Below are 15,763 nucleotides of genomic sequence, written 5' to 3'. Positions count from 1 at the left end.
GGCAAATGGATAGAAACAGAAAACAGATTAGTGGTTGTCAGGGGCTGGGGGTCAGGGGGAGAAGCTTCAATGGCAAGAATGAAGGTCAAGTAAGCTCAGATTTTAAAATTGAAGGTTGCGGAATATGCAACCATCAGTGAGGAAAATGAAAAGTCTTTGATTCACGCCGAGTGTGTACTTTAGCTAACTACACAGCACTCTTCTCCGTTAACTGTGGAATCCCCTCATCCCTCCACCGTAAAAGGAAAGAAGGGAAAAAGTGGGCTACCACAGTTGAGGTTTTCCTTTCATGTATACCTTCATGTGACTGACTTTTTATTTAGTCCTCTGAGACAATGATTATTTTTTTTCTCTTGAAGCAGGGTACTTGTCATTAGGAAGCCCAAAGCTCCACCTTCTACTTCGGCCTCCACCAGGAGACACTAGTGGGGGCAGACAGGGTTTTGTGAATTCCTTCCCTCTATACAGTAGAGTCGGTGGACACTCCACCTGGGAAGCTGGGCAAACACGGTCTGACTCCAGTGGATAGGGTACAGCGTATAGATTGTGCTGTCATTGAAAGAAACCAAACAGTGAGACTGAGTTCATTCAGATCCAGCACCAGGGCTGAGAATTCTAGCAAGACAGACAGGCCTTTAAAGGGAGAAATGGGGCTTCCCTGGTGGCGCAGTGGTTGAGAGTCCGCCTGCTGATGCAGGGAACACGGGTTCGTGCCCCGGTCCAGGAAGATCCCACATGCCGCGGAGCGGCTGGGGCCGTGAGCCATGGCCGCTAGGCCTGTGTGTCCGGAGCCTGTGCTCCGCAATGGGAGAGGCCACAACAGTGAGAGGCCCGTGTACCGCAAAAAAAAAAAAAAAAAAAACGAGAAATGTAGGTCGTTGGCCAGGTAAGAGCAGAGCCTGGTCACAGACAGCCTGTCCTCAGTGCGTCTGTGGTTTTCCTTCACCTCCAGCATCACTGTCCCCCAGCCTCTCTGGGCATGGAGTAGGTGGGGTCTCCTAGCTGGTGTGTGATTATTTTGTCCCATCTCGTTGCTCAGATGTGTTTTCCTCCTGAGGACCATCCTTTTCTATACCTGTTGGGGATCAGTTTCTTCCCTATTCCTCCACCAGACTCTGCCGGGTCCATGGGACAGGTAGGCCTCCTTGGTCAAAGAGGTGGGGCTGCCAGGTGCCTGAGGGACACATCCCCAGTAGTGCTGGCTGCCCTTGGCTGTGGGAATTGGTCCTACTGACAGATGTACGCCTGTACCAGACTCTGCTGTACCCTTGGGACTGTGTGGGCTAGTGGTCAGGGGCTACTCACCTTCTATGGTGCTCTCCAAATAAGACGGGGTTTTTTTAAAGATGGTATGGAAGTCCTGTCGCCTTCTGAATGATAACTCTTTCCCACCTGGGCATTCATCTCAGATCTTGTCCTAGGAAAGGTCTGATCTGCTCATCCTTAATGAATTACTACAGATTTGGGCAATGGGAGGAGAAACAGGCATGAAACACAACAGGTTCAGAGAGGCTCCAGTTCTGTCTCAGTTCACAAAGGCTTCTGAAGCCTTGGCCTCGACACTTCGCACACGTGCGGCACCTAGTCGAATGGTGCCCAGAAGTCTCCCTTGAGCCCCTGGGATTTTCTGCGGACCTTGCTTTAAAAGCTGAGGAAGTGGGAATTCCGTGGTGGCCCAGCGGTTAAGGCTCTGCGCTTCCACTGCAGGGGGCACGGGTTTGATCCCTGGTCGGGGAAGCAAGATCCCGCATGCCGCACGGCCAAAAAATAAAAATAACTTTTTAAAATAAAAGCTGGAGAAGCTATCCAGAGGGAGTTAGCTAGGCCCCAGGGCTGGGGGCAGGGGTGGGCACCGTTATGAAAAGATGGCAGCACAGGGAGACATCGGTCAGAGAGTCTCCACCCTGGGTGATCATATGACTCCAGGTGGAGCTAGAGAAAAGGAAGGTCTGACGATAAAAATAAATCCAGTGAGTGAATTTTTAAGTGCTTTGAGGCAGGGCACACGAAGCCTCCAGTCATTTATAATCGTGATAAGCTTCGTTTCCTGGACCTTTATGGTTGTCATTTGGTCCTAAAGGCAGATGCTAGGAAGGAGAAGCACATTCACAGAAGGAGGTCGGTGCAGATCTGGGGGACCCATAGGTGGACAGAAAATTTAGGCACACATTTAAGTAGAAGGACGGGTTGGACAGGGTTTGAGGAAAGGAGTCAGTCAAGATACCGATTTCTAATAAAGGAGAAGCCAAGAGGCAGGAGGCCTCTGGGGAAGGCAGCCCCCTGTTCAGAGGGCTGAGGGTTACAACTAAGGTCAGGGGAGCAGGCCCTTATTACAAAAATTAAGGCGCCTGAACGGGCAGCCATCAGGGGAAAGATCCAAAATTGTGTAATGCAGGCCAGGTGCTAACGACAAAGAATTATTCAGCATTATAAACTCCAAATTCTTTTCTCTCACCAAAAAAAGGTAATATGGAGGCAGGGGGCAGGCTACCATACAAGCCTTTATACTCTCATGCCAAGGAATTTGCATTAACTTCGCAGAGGAATCATTTCTATCGTGTGGTCAGATCCCCGTAAGTAGGTAGCCCACGAGTGTGAAGGTTGCCCAAAGGCAGGTCAGCTGGCCCGACCTAGGGGCTAGTCGTGGCCAGTTATTTAAAAATTGTCAGGGACTTCTCTGGTGGTCCAGTGGGTAAGACTCCGCACTCCCAATGCAGGGGGTCCAGGTTCGATCCCTGGTCGGGGAACTAGGTCCTGCATGCATGCTGCAACTAAAGATCCCACGTGCTGCAACTAAGACTCGGCAAAGCCAAAAAAAAAAAAAAAAATTATCAAACAGCTAGATATTGCTGAGGGAGTCTGTCTGCTCGAGGGACCCACAGGGGCAACACCTTAACTGCTATTGAAATGGAAGACATTGACAAAACATCCTCCTCAAAACTGCCTACAAAAAGGGAAGATTATATTTAAAATCCCTTTGAGGGGACTTCTCTGGTGGCGCAGTGGTTAAGAATCCGCCTGCCAATGCAGGGGACACGGGTTCGAGCCCTGGTCCGGGAAGATCCCACATGCCGCGGAGCAACTAAGCCCATGTGCCACAACTACTGAGCCTGCGCTCTAGAGCCCATGAGCCACAACTACTGAGATCACGCACCTACAGCCCGTGCTGCACAACAAGAGAAGCCACCGCAATGAGAAGCCCGTGCACTGCAACGAAGAGTAGCCCCTGCTCGCCACAACTAGAGAAAGCCCACATGCAGCAACGAAGACCCAACGCAGCCAAAAATAAATAATAAATAAATAAATAAATAAGAAGCCCTTTGAGGGATGATAACATAGGAAGACCTCACATGTTAAGGGGCTCAAGGAAGCCTCTGTGATCTTCTTACTTACCTACCCTAAGAATGCACAGTCTGCCTCGAGGAGGGTGAGTGAGTCAGACCCAGAGGGTGAAAGAAAAAAAGTCTCTGACTTTCAGGACCCATGGGGGATGAACTTGGCTGATCTGATGACCTGTGCTATTGTCCAAACGGAAGAAACAAACCAATAAAATAAAAATGATAACAATGACGATAAAAATAAATAAGGAGGGTGGGAGGAAACTTGTAGCATTGACAGATATGTTTATGGCATAGGTTGCGGTGATGGTTTCACTGGTACACACTTACCTCCGAATTCATCAGGTTGTATCCATTCAATATGTACAGCTCTTGTATGTCGATCAGACCTCAACAAAGTAGATTTTAAAAATAACTGTAAAAACTAGAGAATAACAGAAGATATCGCTTAAAAGTGGGCTGGCCAGTACGGCAGCCACTGGTGACACGTGGCTATAGAGCATCTGTAAGTGTAGAATGCATACCGGATCTCAAATAATGTACAACTATCTCATTAGTAACGTTAAGTGTTGATCACATGTGGAAATGATACTATTTTGAACATGTTGGTTTAAATAAGTATATTATGAAAAATAATTTCACCTTTTTGATGTGATTGCTGGGAAATTAAAAATGACACATACGGCTGGGCTGGCATTTGTGGCTCACATTGTATTTCTGTCGGGCAGCACTGCGTTTGAAGGCCAGCAGAGGCCATGCCACCTCTACCACGATCTGGGCGCAGCCCAGGCTGCAGGCACGCCTCGCCTCTGCTGCTCCCCTGAGGGGCCGTGGCCCTGGCTCCTTGGGACCCCTCGCATGGCTCACTTGGACCTGCAGGGATGTTGACCAGGATGGCTTTGAATCTTGAATTCAGTTTGGAGAAAATGGTTATCGTAACAAGTTAGAGACTTTAACAATCTGAACATGGCATATCTTTCCAATGATTTCAGTCTCATCTAATTTAATTTCTCTCAGCAATACAATCAGAGGGCTGTTGATTGTCTTTTGTTAAACATATTACTAGTTATTTTATGTTTCTTGGCATTGCTATAAATGGGGTTTTTTAAAATTTCATTTTCCAATTTTTTCCCGCTAGTATATAAGCATACATTAGAGTTCTCTATATTAACCTTGGATCCTATGACATTGCTAAATTCATTTATTAGTTCTAGTAGCTGTACTGAAACGGAGCAGGACCCTATGATCCTTGCCCCCTATGTCCTCCTCCTGACTTTTGTCTGTGGAAAAACTTTAGTCAAAGAATAAGTTTAATCAGAGAAGTGAGAACAGGCAGAAACAAAGGAAAACAGTCAAAGGAGACCAAATAATAATAGTTTAATCATTAAGCATAGTCAAGAACCTTTAGCTCCTCCTTGAGGGCTAGAGATAATATTCTGAGCCGCATCCTGTGAGCTGTCTTATAGATACTGAAGCCCACACCAGGTGGAAGAAGTTAACTACATGATGACCAGGCTATAGCCATAACATAAGCTGCCACAATTCCGAGAATTGGCCTCAAAGAAATGGGAACAAATCGACCCTGGAACTGAAGATTAACTGTAACTAAAACAATCAAGATGACGCTGGTCAGACCACCGATGACCAATTTCAAGATGACTGTCAGAGCTGACTGTATTGTTTCTGCCTGTAGCCCCCTCCCTCTGTCTAGAAAAGCTCTAGCCCCCTGATTGTCGGGGTGGGGGGGGGAGAGTCAGCCTTTGGACAGGCGTCCACCCTCCCCCCCACCCTGGTTGCCAGCCTCCAAAATAAAGCAAACTTTCCTTTCCACCAACTGCCCTCTTTATCGGCTTTTAGGGGGCGAGCAGCCAGACCCCACGTTCGGTTCCAGTTTTTGGCGCCCAGCGTGGGGCTAGTGGGGCTACTGCGCTACCGCAGGTATGATGGCTTCTGCGCTCTTATGACATCTGGCTCCCCTGGGTTTTCCAGAGTAGAGTCACGGCCATGACAACGCACCAGGATGGTTGCGATGAGCCTGTCGCTCATGGTGAGCTAGTCCCGAGAAGGGGACTTGGGGGATGTTCCCGGCAGCTGCCGAAACCATTTGTTTCAAGGATCCTCCCTGTTTCTCCCTTCCTCGGCACTGGCTGCCAACTTACGCTTTTCCTTGGTGGAACGGCAAGATGCATCTGGACAAGCTGACGAGCTCCAAGACCAGGTAAGTCCACCCGTGTGCACCCGGGCCCCCTTCCCATCCGTGAGCGCTAAGTGCTATTTGGGCATTCTTGCCAATTGGTTCTGACATCTGTCTACCGTTGAGGACTGTTTGTGAGCACTGAGGGTATTTTGCCAATTGGTTCTGACGTCTGTCTACCATCGAGGACCATTTGTGTTGAGGGAGTGTTTGTTTGGGACTCCTTACCGGTCATCTTCTAAGGAGGATTTGTGACAGATCTGCCTTTTGGTGCGTGAGTGCGTATTCCATCTGCGTGATTGATATCTTTGTTGTCCTGTGTAAAATGGGAAATTCAGGTTCAATCCATTCGAAAAATTTTAGCTATAAAATTATGACTAAAGAAAAAGAAAGATGCTTTTTTTTTTACCAATGTATGGCAAGAGTATTCTTTAGACTCTCGAGAAAATTGGTTAAGATGAAACTCTTTTGAAATTCCCAAACTGGTTTTTTTGCATATGCAGTTAGAGAAAGTTAGCTTGATAAAATACTGTTTGCAGAATTCTGACCCTGAGAAAACAAAAATATGCCTAGGAGAACACTTGAAGGTAACTCTTATCATGTCCTTGAAGTACAAAAACGGCCCACTTTGCCTAAGACTTCAACCTTGGGTTAATTAGTAAAACTTCAAGTCAAAAAAAAAAAAAAACAGGGAAAAAAAGAAGCCTTTTAAAATTGAGTGTGTAAATTTGACTATTTGGATTCTTATTCATAAACTGATAAGTTTAATTGCAATGCCTAATTCATGAAATGTAAAAAGACGAAACAATGAGATCTCTGTCTGGATATATGTGTCTTTGTCTTTGGTTAATTTGCAAAGAGCTCTATTACAAATTGGCTTTAAAAAAAAAAAGTAAGCACTTACAAATCAAAGAAATCTAAATTTACCTACTTTTTGTCTTCTTGCAAGACCAAGAGGGAAAGTAAAGATGTTTGGGTTTCTTAAACACACATCTTGTACCACATTAAAGAGAAATTGTGCTATGAAAAAATACGTTTTTAGAGGCTATGGAATATGTTCTTAAGTTTGCCAATCATAAAATACTGATATAATAAATAGTTCAATTACTTGGTTTTGTTAAGGTTTTCAAGAGTTAAAAATTGTAATATGTAAATATGATAAGAGAAGCATTTCAGTGTGTAAAGCAAGTAGGATATGTGTTGTAGGCGAAGAGAAAGTATAAAGAACGGAGATATTTTTGTTGAGGAAAAATGATGACAATAATTTTGTCCTACTATGGGTTGGATGGGGAAAAAAAGGACAGATTTGTATGGATCCAGAAAGTGATAAAAGGCTTGTGAAAAAGGAACTCTGAGAAAAGAATTTTGTATGTTGTCAGGATTAAGATTAGTCTGAATTTAATTAGGTAGATGAATTTTGTTGTAACAGTAAACTGATACATGACTAAATTTGGTTTTCTCTCTCTGTTAAGAGAAAAGAATTTTCTCTAAACTAATTAGGATTATTTGGTATGTTAAATTATATGGAAAACATTTGATAACTTTCAGATCATACTGTTGAACTGGGTAAGAAATTCACAAATTCAAAATTCTGATGGAAAGCTATTGTTTTGTTTCTAACCATACTTTTGACCTCGATGTTCAGAATGGAGAAAACTGTCTAGTGAGGTTGTCACAGAGTACAACTACTCATGATGTGTATCACTGCTGGCTCTAAGTTTACTGCTTAAAGCACATGTACAATGTTTGTGTGAGAATTGGATATAAATGATAAAACGCATGGTCTATAAAGTGTTTCCCGATTAACATACCTCTGAGCCTGTCCACGATATCTGATTAGTTTTCCCCCAACGTGGACAGCTAGGCATAAACAAAAAGAGGCCTAGCACTGAGGGACATGAGTGGACCCAGAGCAGGCAACTGAGCCACTCTGGCAACGGTGGAAAAATATATTGAGTATCAATGCTTTCTATGGAAAGAGTTACAATTAAAAGGGAAAAATGATGGAGGAAATTTTCACATATTGAGGTGTGAGGAAGTCATTCTGCCTTATACATGATTTACTTGGAACTTTAGGCTAACCAAAACAGCCTGTTTATGGCCTATTAAACATACACTGTACATCTGCTTTAACCATTAAGAAAAAATACATTCAGAGAATTATACGAAGATGCATTTCGATTATTATCTTCATTGTAAAATGTCTACTAATTTGCAAATGTTTCTCCAGGTACTATGACAAAGTAATCAAGGAGAGAGGTAATGATCTCATAATACAAAATATTGATGCTAAGCATGGAGCTCGAGATTATTTCCTTTTCTGTGTCCATTCCCCAAATTAGGCAGGACTACGTCCCACTTCAGCAAGAAGTAGGCAAGAGCAGTCGTCGCCGCATTTCCTCAAAGAGTTGGGGAAAATTGAAACAGAAATGGAACTAAACCCGAGCCCCTCTGCCAAGTCTCTGACTAACCCTCTACCCAAACCTTCTTCCCCTCTTGTTCTGCACCCGTCCCTCCTCAAGACTGAGGAGTGCCAAAGAAAAGGGGCCTGAAACGGAGCAGGACCCTATGATTCTTCCCCTTATGTCCTCCCCCTGACTTTTGTCTGTGGAAAAACTTTAGCCAAAGAATAAGTTTAACCAGAGAAGTGAGAACAGGCAGAAACAAAGGAAAACAGTCAAAGGAGACCAAATAATAATAGTTTAATCCTTAAGCGTAGTCAAGGACCTTTAGTTCCTTCTCAAGGACTAGAGATAATATTCTGAGCCACATCCTGTGAGCTGCCTTGTAGATACTGAAACGCACACCAGGTGGAAGAAGTTAACTACACGATGACCAGGCTATAGCCGTGACATAAGCTGCCACAATTCCGAGAATTGGCCTCAATGAAATGGAAACAAACTGACCCTGGAACTGAAGATTAACTGTACCTAAAACAATCAAGATGACGTCGGTCAGACCACCAATGACCAATTTCAAGATGACTGTCAGAGCTGACTGTGCTGATTCTGCATGTAGCCCCCTCCCTCTGTCTAGAAAAGCTCTTGCCCCCTGATTGTCGGCCGGGGGGCGGTGGGGGGAGTCGGCCTTTGGACAGGCGTCCGCCCTCCCCCCAACCCCGGTTGTCAGCCTCCAAAATAAAGCAAACTTTCCTTTCCACCAACTTGGCCTCTTTATCGGCTTTTGAGCGGCGAGCACTTCTGGTTACAGTACTGCAGAGTCCCTGAAATTTTCCACATAAACAATCAGATGATCTACAAACAGGGCCGGTTTTCCTCGTAAAGAAAAACTCAAACAACAAAAATAGTTTAAAAAGAGAAAGGAAAACATTTGAAAATGTACTTCTCAAAGTTCTATAAAAGCACTGGAAAACCACAGGTACCTTTTACATTCTCATTACATTATCTGCTAGTATTCTTTTGGAGGAGTGAGACCGCAGGAAGCCCACCGTTTTGTTTTGTGGCGTCAGGATATTGAACAGAGTTTTCTGGCTTAAGTGGTTGAGGGAGCCAGTCAGAGCTACGGATCCCAGTGGTGGTGGTGTGAAGAAGGGGTCAGTGGAGATGGCTGGTGTCTTAGTAAAAAATACCACAGGCTGGGTAGCTTATAAAGAACAGAAATTTGGGGCGGGGGTGGGGGATAAATTAGGAGTTTGGGATTAACAGATACAAACCACTATATATAAAATCAACAACAAGGTATAGCACAGGGAACTATATTCAGTATCTTGTAATAAACAATGGAAAAGAATCTGAAAAAGAGTATATATGTAGAAAGCAAAATCACTTTGCTGTACACCAGAAACTAACACAACATTGTAAAGCAACTATACTTCAATAAAATAAAATAAACCAAACAAACAACAGAAATTTATTACTCACAGTTCTGGGGGCTCGGTGGTCTAAGTCCAAGGTGCTGGTAGATTCTGGGGAGAGCCTGCTTCCTGGTTTCTAGACGGCTGTCTTTTCTCAATGTCCTCACATGGCAGAAGGGACAAGCTAGGTCTCTGAGGTCTCTTTTATAAGGGCACTAATCCCATTCGTGAGGGCTCTTATGGCCAAATCACCTCCTAAACACCCCACCTCCAAATACCATCATCACCTTGGAGATTAGGATTTCAGCATATGAATTTTATGGGGACGCAAACATTCAGACCATAGCAGCTGGCTTCCAGTGAATCCAAGAGCCAGCACTGTCCCTAGAACACCCCAGTTTAGAAGGAAAGCCTTCGTGTATAACTTTAACATATTAAATGAGGTGGAAAATCTGGGCGAGAATCCCGAACGACACAGGCATCCTGAGGCCTCATCAGCCACAAAACTCACAAAACTCAACGTTTTGTCATTCTTGTGCCGGGGCATGTGAGTCACAGGCCCCGGCCTCCCTGGGATCTGCTTCTCAGGCCAAGAAACAGCGGGGGTGGACTGGACATGAACTCCTATTGATGGGCATATGCTCCCTACATTCCAGAAGTACCAGGACCAAGGTCCTTCTCTCTGCTTTCAGGCATCCCTGCTAAGCCTTTCTGCGAGTTCCTGGCCTCCTGCACTCAAGTCAGTCCAGCTCGAGGCTGTCCATCTCCCTCTGGCTACATCTTCCACCTCATTTCTGCCATGGCCCACACCCACTGCAGCTTTGATCTTTCTGAAACACTGAGGGTCAGACAGATCCCCCTGTTATAGGCTGGCACCTTGGCAGGCTTCAGGCAACTCACTCAACTCTTTTTCCTTTGATCAGAGACTATACACCTTTCCTCTTAGATTCACAGAAAGCAATAGTAGACACAAATGGACTTCACTGTTTTCCTGCCTCTATACAGACTGATGGGACCACATATATTCTACCTTGGACAAGCCTGAAAACAATAATAACAATAGAATATATTTCACTGTCTCTTTGCCTCTCTTTGAAAGTGGAGGATGGATCAACAACAAGGTCTTACTGTATAGCATAGGGAACTATATCCAATATCCTGTGATAAACCATAAAGCAAAAGAATATTTCTAAAAATGTGTATATATACGTATAACTGAATCACTTTGCTGCACAGCAGAAATTAACACAACACTGTAAGTCAACTATACTTCAATGTAAAAATATTGATTAAAAAATGAAATAAAGATTAAAATTGAGGAAATCAAGCAAAAGAGACTAAGACAAACATATCACACATATAAATAATATTGGAAATGAGAACAAGTGATCTATAAAATGAAAGTGATGAGACATCTATGAACACCTCTTTGCCAATAAATTAAAAAATAGATGAAATTGAAAGAAAAAAAAAAGAAACTGGAGGGGATCCCAGTTTTCACTGAGTCGCCATTCCCAACAGAGCCTCCATCCTCTGTGCTATGTGAGCGATTGAGAGGTCTTCTGCCCGTGACTATAGTGTCGCCGCCGCTCTTCTTGTCCCTCCAGTGGCTGGCCTTTCCTCAGGCTCTTATTACTGTGCTGGACCCCTCCAAGCCATGGCCATTCTCACAGGGGCCTCCCTAGTTCCGATCATGGTCATTATCACTCAGAGGGCAAGTGTTTGATGAAAAATTCCTCATGAGATGGTTTCTCCCCTTGTGCTGTTGCTACCCCCTCGAAAGAACTCTGGCTTGGGCTCTTCTCAACCCTTGCCAATGACTGTGGGTCTGTGGCCAAAACATCTGCCAACTCTCAAGAGCCCCTCCCGCTCTCAAGAATGTGGAATAAGGGTCCACTCTCCCTCACGTAACCAAGGAGCCATTTTCCAGAGACATCCGGGTGGGGTAATGGGCTCATTGTCTTACAACTGACTGTGCTCTTCTATCTGACCCTTAGTCAGTCCACCCCAACCCCCAGCTTCCCAGGCCAAGCAACTGTTGCTTTCCTACATATAGTTAGAGTCTGAGCACGTTAGGTGGGTGGCTCTCTGGGCTCCTGGACCTTTGGGAGCCTGTCTGCTTGCTACATAGAAGAAAAGAACAGATCGAAAACTTAGCGTGGAGTGAGTGAAATGCTCAGTGTGTGGGTTCACTAAAAGACACCCATTGCCCCCTCCTTTCCCCCCACCCCGTAGCATGTGGGTTCTTAGTTCCCCACCAGGGATCAAACCCGCGCCCCCTGCAATGGAAGCACGAATCTTAGCAACTGGACTTAACAACTTAACAACTGGAAGTCCCCATGCCCCCTCCTATATAATCTGTTGGAACATTTCAATTTTCCATGGTGCCTTCCTGGATTTTTGGTGACTGCAAGACGGCCCCTGGCTATCCATGCAGAAGCATGAGTGGTGTGGCTAGGACACCCCTGACGAATGGGCGCCCCAATCTTATCGGGGCCACCCTCACAGATATCCAAGAAAATGGGACATGCAGGACTCGTTCTATGAGGGTGCTGTCTGCTTCATTCCACGAATAGGAAAGTGGCAGATATGGGGGAGCCCTGCCCAATGTGTTCATGATGCAGTTCTCCCTCCTCCCTCACCACCTTCAGACTCCTAAGCCCAACCTCTACAAAGGGGTCAGCTCTCCAGCTCATTGAAAACTCTGTCTCCTTAACCTGTGACCACACACAGTGCTTCCCTTGGATGCAAACTGGGTAGTGCCTCCCTGATGGATGAGTGGGAATTCTTTCACCTTCCGAAGACTCCCATGCTTTCCGTGTACCTATTCTCAGATCTCTCTCTCTCTCTTTCAGATATGCTCCTGGAAAAGAACCAGATCTGGGGCTTCCCTGGTGGCGCAGTGGTTGAGAGTCCGCCTGCCGATGCAGGGGACGCAGGTTCGTGCCCCGGTCCGGGAAGATCCCACGTGCCGTGGAGCGGCTGGGCCCGTGAGCCATGGCCGCTGAGCCTGCGCGTCCGGAGCCTGTGCTCCGCAACGGGAGAGGCCGCAACAGTGAGAGGCCCGCGTACCACACACACACACAAAAAACCCAGATCTGCCCACTTCCATTAAGAGGTAAGTGACTGAGGGGGATTCAAAGAGGAAATCTATCAAAGGGGAGAAAAAAGAAAGAGCAGCTACCAGATGTGACAAATGGGCAACGCCATGGATTCCAGCCATGTCCCAGGCGCCCCTGACAAAATATTCCTCCCGTGGCCTCTCTGGATGGAGCTCCGTTCATGAGAGTTCTTCTTAGATGATAGTAATGGGCGTCCTTTGAGGCACTGGCCTCACTGGCCCCAGAGTCTCCCTCAGGCTCCAGGCTCAGGACTCAAAACAATTGGGCCCCCACTATAGAATTCAAAGGATCTTTCATTCAGAAATACATACATACCTGTCGAGCCCTGTGCAACTTCCCTACCTGACCTGACCAGGCCATGACGGCCATCTCCGCCCCTTGACATCTGTACACTGAAGGGCAGTGTGTCTAATTCCTTAGGCTTCCTGGGACCTTGCCTTCTCAGGCCCTCACAGCTCCTGCCCTGCAGAACAATAAGTACCATCAGCTAAGTTTCCCCATGTCGTTAAAATCTGTATCTGCACACTGCTAAGTAGAAATGAACGAGCGAGTGCAACTATGAGGAACCTCAGAAAGCAGTCAGAAAATACGATTCTGTCACAGAACCCTAGGAGTCTCACAGAAGCAATTCACCGGGGCCAGCTTTTGAGCACGTCCCTGTGTTCCCCTGGCCCATCCTGGAGACTGGGGTTTCCTCTGTGATAGCCAACCAAAGCTTCCTACTGGAAACCCTGGTCCAGAGGGTCCAGACCCTGCTTTGATCATCTGTAATCAATTTCTTGCTACCAACCTTAGTGCATAACTTTGGGTTTGGAGTTTTTCCTCTTACGAAAAAGAAGCAAACCACGCCTCAGAGGTCGTGACTCGGTTTCCCCCTGTATTTTGCTCTTGACTGTCTACTTGACAAGAGAGGTTCACAGTTTACACCGAATGGACAGAACCCACAGTCGCCTGAGGTTCTGACTCCAGCACTGGGCTTCAGGAGCTCCCCCAGGATTGAGCAGTGGGCAGGGCTTTTATAGATGGAGGGAGCGGGCTACATGCAGAAACAGCACAGTCAGCTCTGACAGTCATCTTGAAATTGGTCACATGGTTGTCTGACCAGTGTCATCTTGATTGTTTTAAGTACAGTTAATCTTCAGTTCCAGGGTCGTAGCAGATGGGGTTCCCTCATTGATATCTACAAAAGCAATCTACTCTCGTCCCCTCTCTGACTTCACGATCTCAAGCCCCATGAGATCTTTTTGACTGACAGACCCTGCATGAGATTCTGCCAGTTCCTCGGCAACGCATTGCCTCTTAACTCAGAGATGAGACTCTTTCGCTGGGGCAGCATCTGCTAGCGCTTCACCACGATGGTCTCTTTCTTCTTCTGAGTCCAACCTTAGATTTTACTTCCTAGCCTCCTTGAAAGTTGTGTGGGAAGTTGTGCACCACAGCCAGATCTGGCCCGCAAATCCTCTCACTCGCTCCTCAGCTATTCCCTCCTCTCTGATTGGTGCTCACCGGAATGGAGACGATCGTGGCTGTTTGGGAAGCTGTAGATGGGAGAGCTGTCTCCTGAGTGACTGCGTGGAGGAGAGCCGCCCTCAGATCCAGAACACAGCTTGCCTGGTACGTGGGTACGAAGCAAAAATGTTGACTTTATCATTTGGGGTCTGTGTGTTACAGCAGTTTAGCCTACCTTAAGAAATACTTGTAAAAACTCACTTTTCCTCAGTTCTGTACCCATGGACGCCCCAGGCATGCTTCTCAGGCGTCTGGCCCCGCTGAGAGCTCTGAAAAAATGTCACCCTTCCAAACCCGTGATGGAAAATTCTATTGTTGGAAATATTTTCACTGATGATGATGATTAGCCCTTTCGGGCCATTAGTCTAAGGCAATGGACTAATTGAATTGAATCCAAAAAAGATTCAAGCCCTTCCCAAGTGGGAAGGGCTCATTCAGAGTCATCAGAGGGGGGCAGGAAAAGGAGACTAATTTTTTTTTTAATTTTTAATTTTATATTAGACTATAGCTGATTTACAATGTTGTGTTAGTTTCAGGTGTACAGCAAAGTGATTTAGTTATACATATTCATATAGCTATTCATTTTTGGATTCTTTTCCCATGTAGGGTATTACAGAGTATTGAGTAGGAAAAGGAGACTTCAGATTGCTGTGTCCTCAGTTGTGCCAGGAAGTTTTCAACTTGAAGGCTCTTTACCAGAAATGAAGGCTTTTCACTTTTTTTTTTTTTTTGCGGTACACAGGCCTCTCACTGTTGTGGCCTCTCCCGTTGCGGAGCACAGGCTCCGGACGTGCAGGCTCAGCGGCCATGGCTCACGGGCCCAGCCGCTCCGCGGCATGTGGGATCTTCCCGGACCGGGGCACAAACCTGCGTCCCCTGCATCGGCAGGCGGACTCTCAACCACTGCGCCACCAGGGAAGCCCAAGGCTTTTCACTTTACATTTCATTTTTGGTATTAAAAATTTCAGCATGAGGAAGACGGCGGCGGATGGGCCGTCCAGCAGCCTGTGTGCCTGACTCAGCTCCCTCTGCCAACTCCCTGATTCCAGATACCTGACTCTGGAAGAACGTAGCCCTGGCTGTGACCGCCCCTGCCCTCCGCACTGGATCAGTCTGACTGGTTGCCCAGCACCACACAACCTGACATTTCCACGACTTTGCAAACCTCTCACTCCTGAGTCAGTTGTCCCAAACATTTTATTCTAGACTCCTAATTGGTGGAGACGTACAGCCTATGTACACACATCCAGAAGCCTCCCAAATATATCCACACGTTCCCTGTAACCTTCTCAATGCTCTAGCAGGAGAGACTGTGATCATCTCTCTTACCTGAGGGTGTCAAAGACTTGGTAGGAAAAAGCTACTAGTACAGGGACAGAAAGGAGGCACCCAATATAAGGTCACAGACGTCCCAGCCTTTATCAGCTCTCGTGGCCACCAGGACACCTACTCTTGCCCTTGAGTGCTCTGGCCACAAGTCACTCTAATTTGTCCCAAGGACACAGGACCTGTTCCTGGCTAGGCCATGCTAACTGCATTTGGTGCCCTGCCACCACGTTCCCAGCCTTGTTCCGAAAATCTGCTACAGCAACTTCATTGCACATTTGTTGTGTTTAACTAACAGCTTGGAGGCTGCCTTTTTAAAGACTACAAAACAAACACTTGGAGATCCTAGCTCAGATCCTGCCAGTTTTTGTCATTTTGCATTTCTCTCTCTACCGGGACCAAGAAGCCGTACAGTGAAGGTGATGGGCAATGAGAGGCAGCAGTGTGAGTTCTTCCTGAC

This window comes from Lagenorhynchus albirostris, chromosome X (assembly GCF_949774975.1).
Source record: "Lagenorhynchus albirostris chromosome X, mLagAlb1.1, whole genome shotgun sequence".
Classification (NCBI taxonomy): Eukaryota; Metazoa; Chordata; class Mammalia; order Artiodactyla; family Delphinidae; genus Lagenorhynchus; species Lagenorhynchus albirostris.
Note: the sequence above shows the minus strand (reverse complement) of the source record.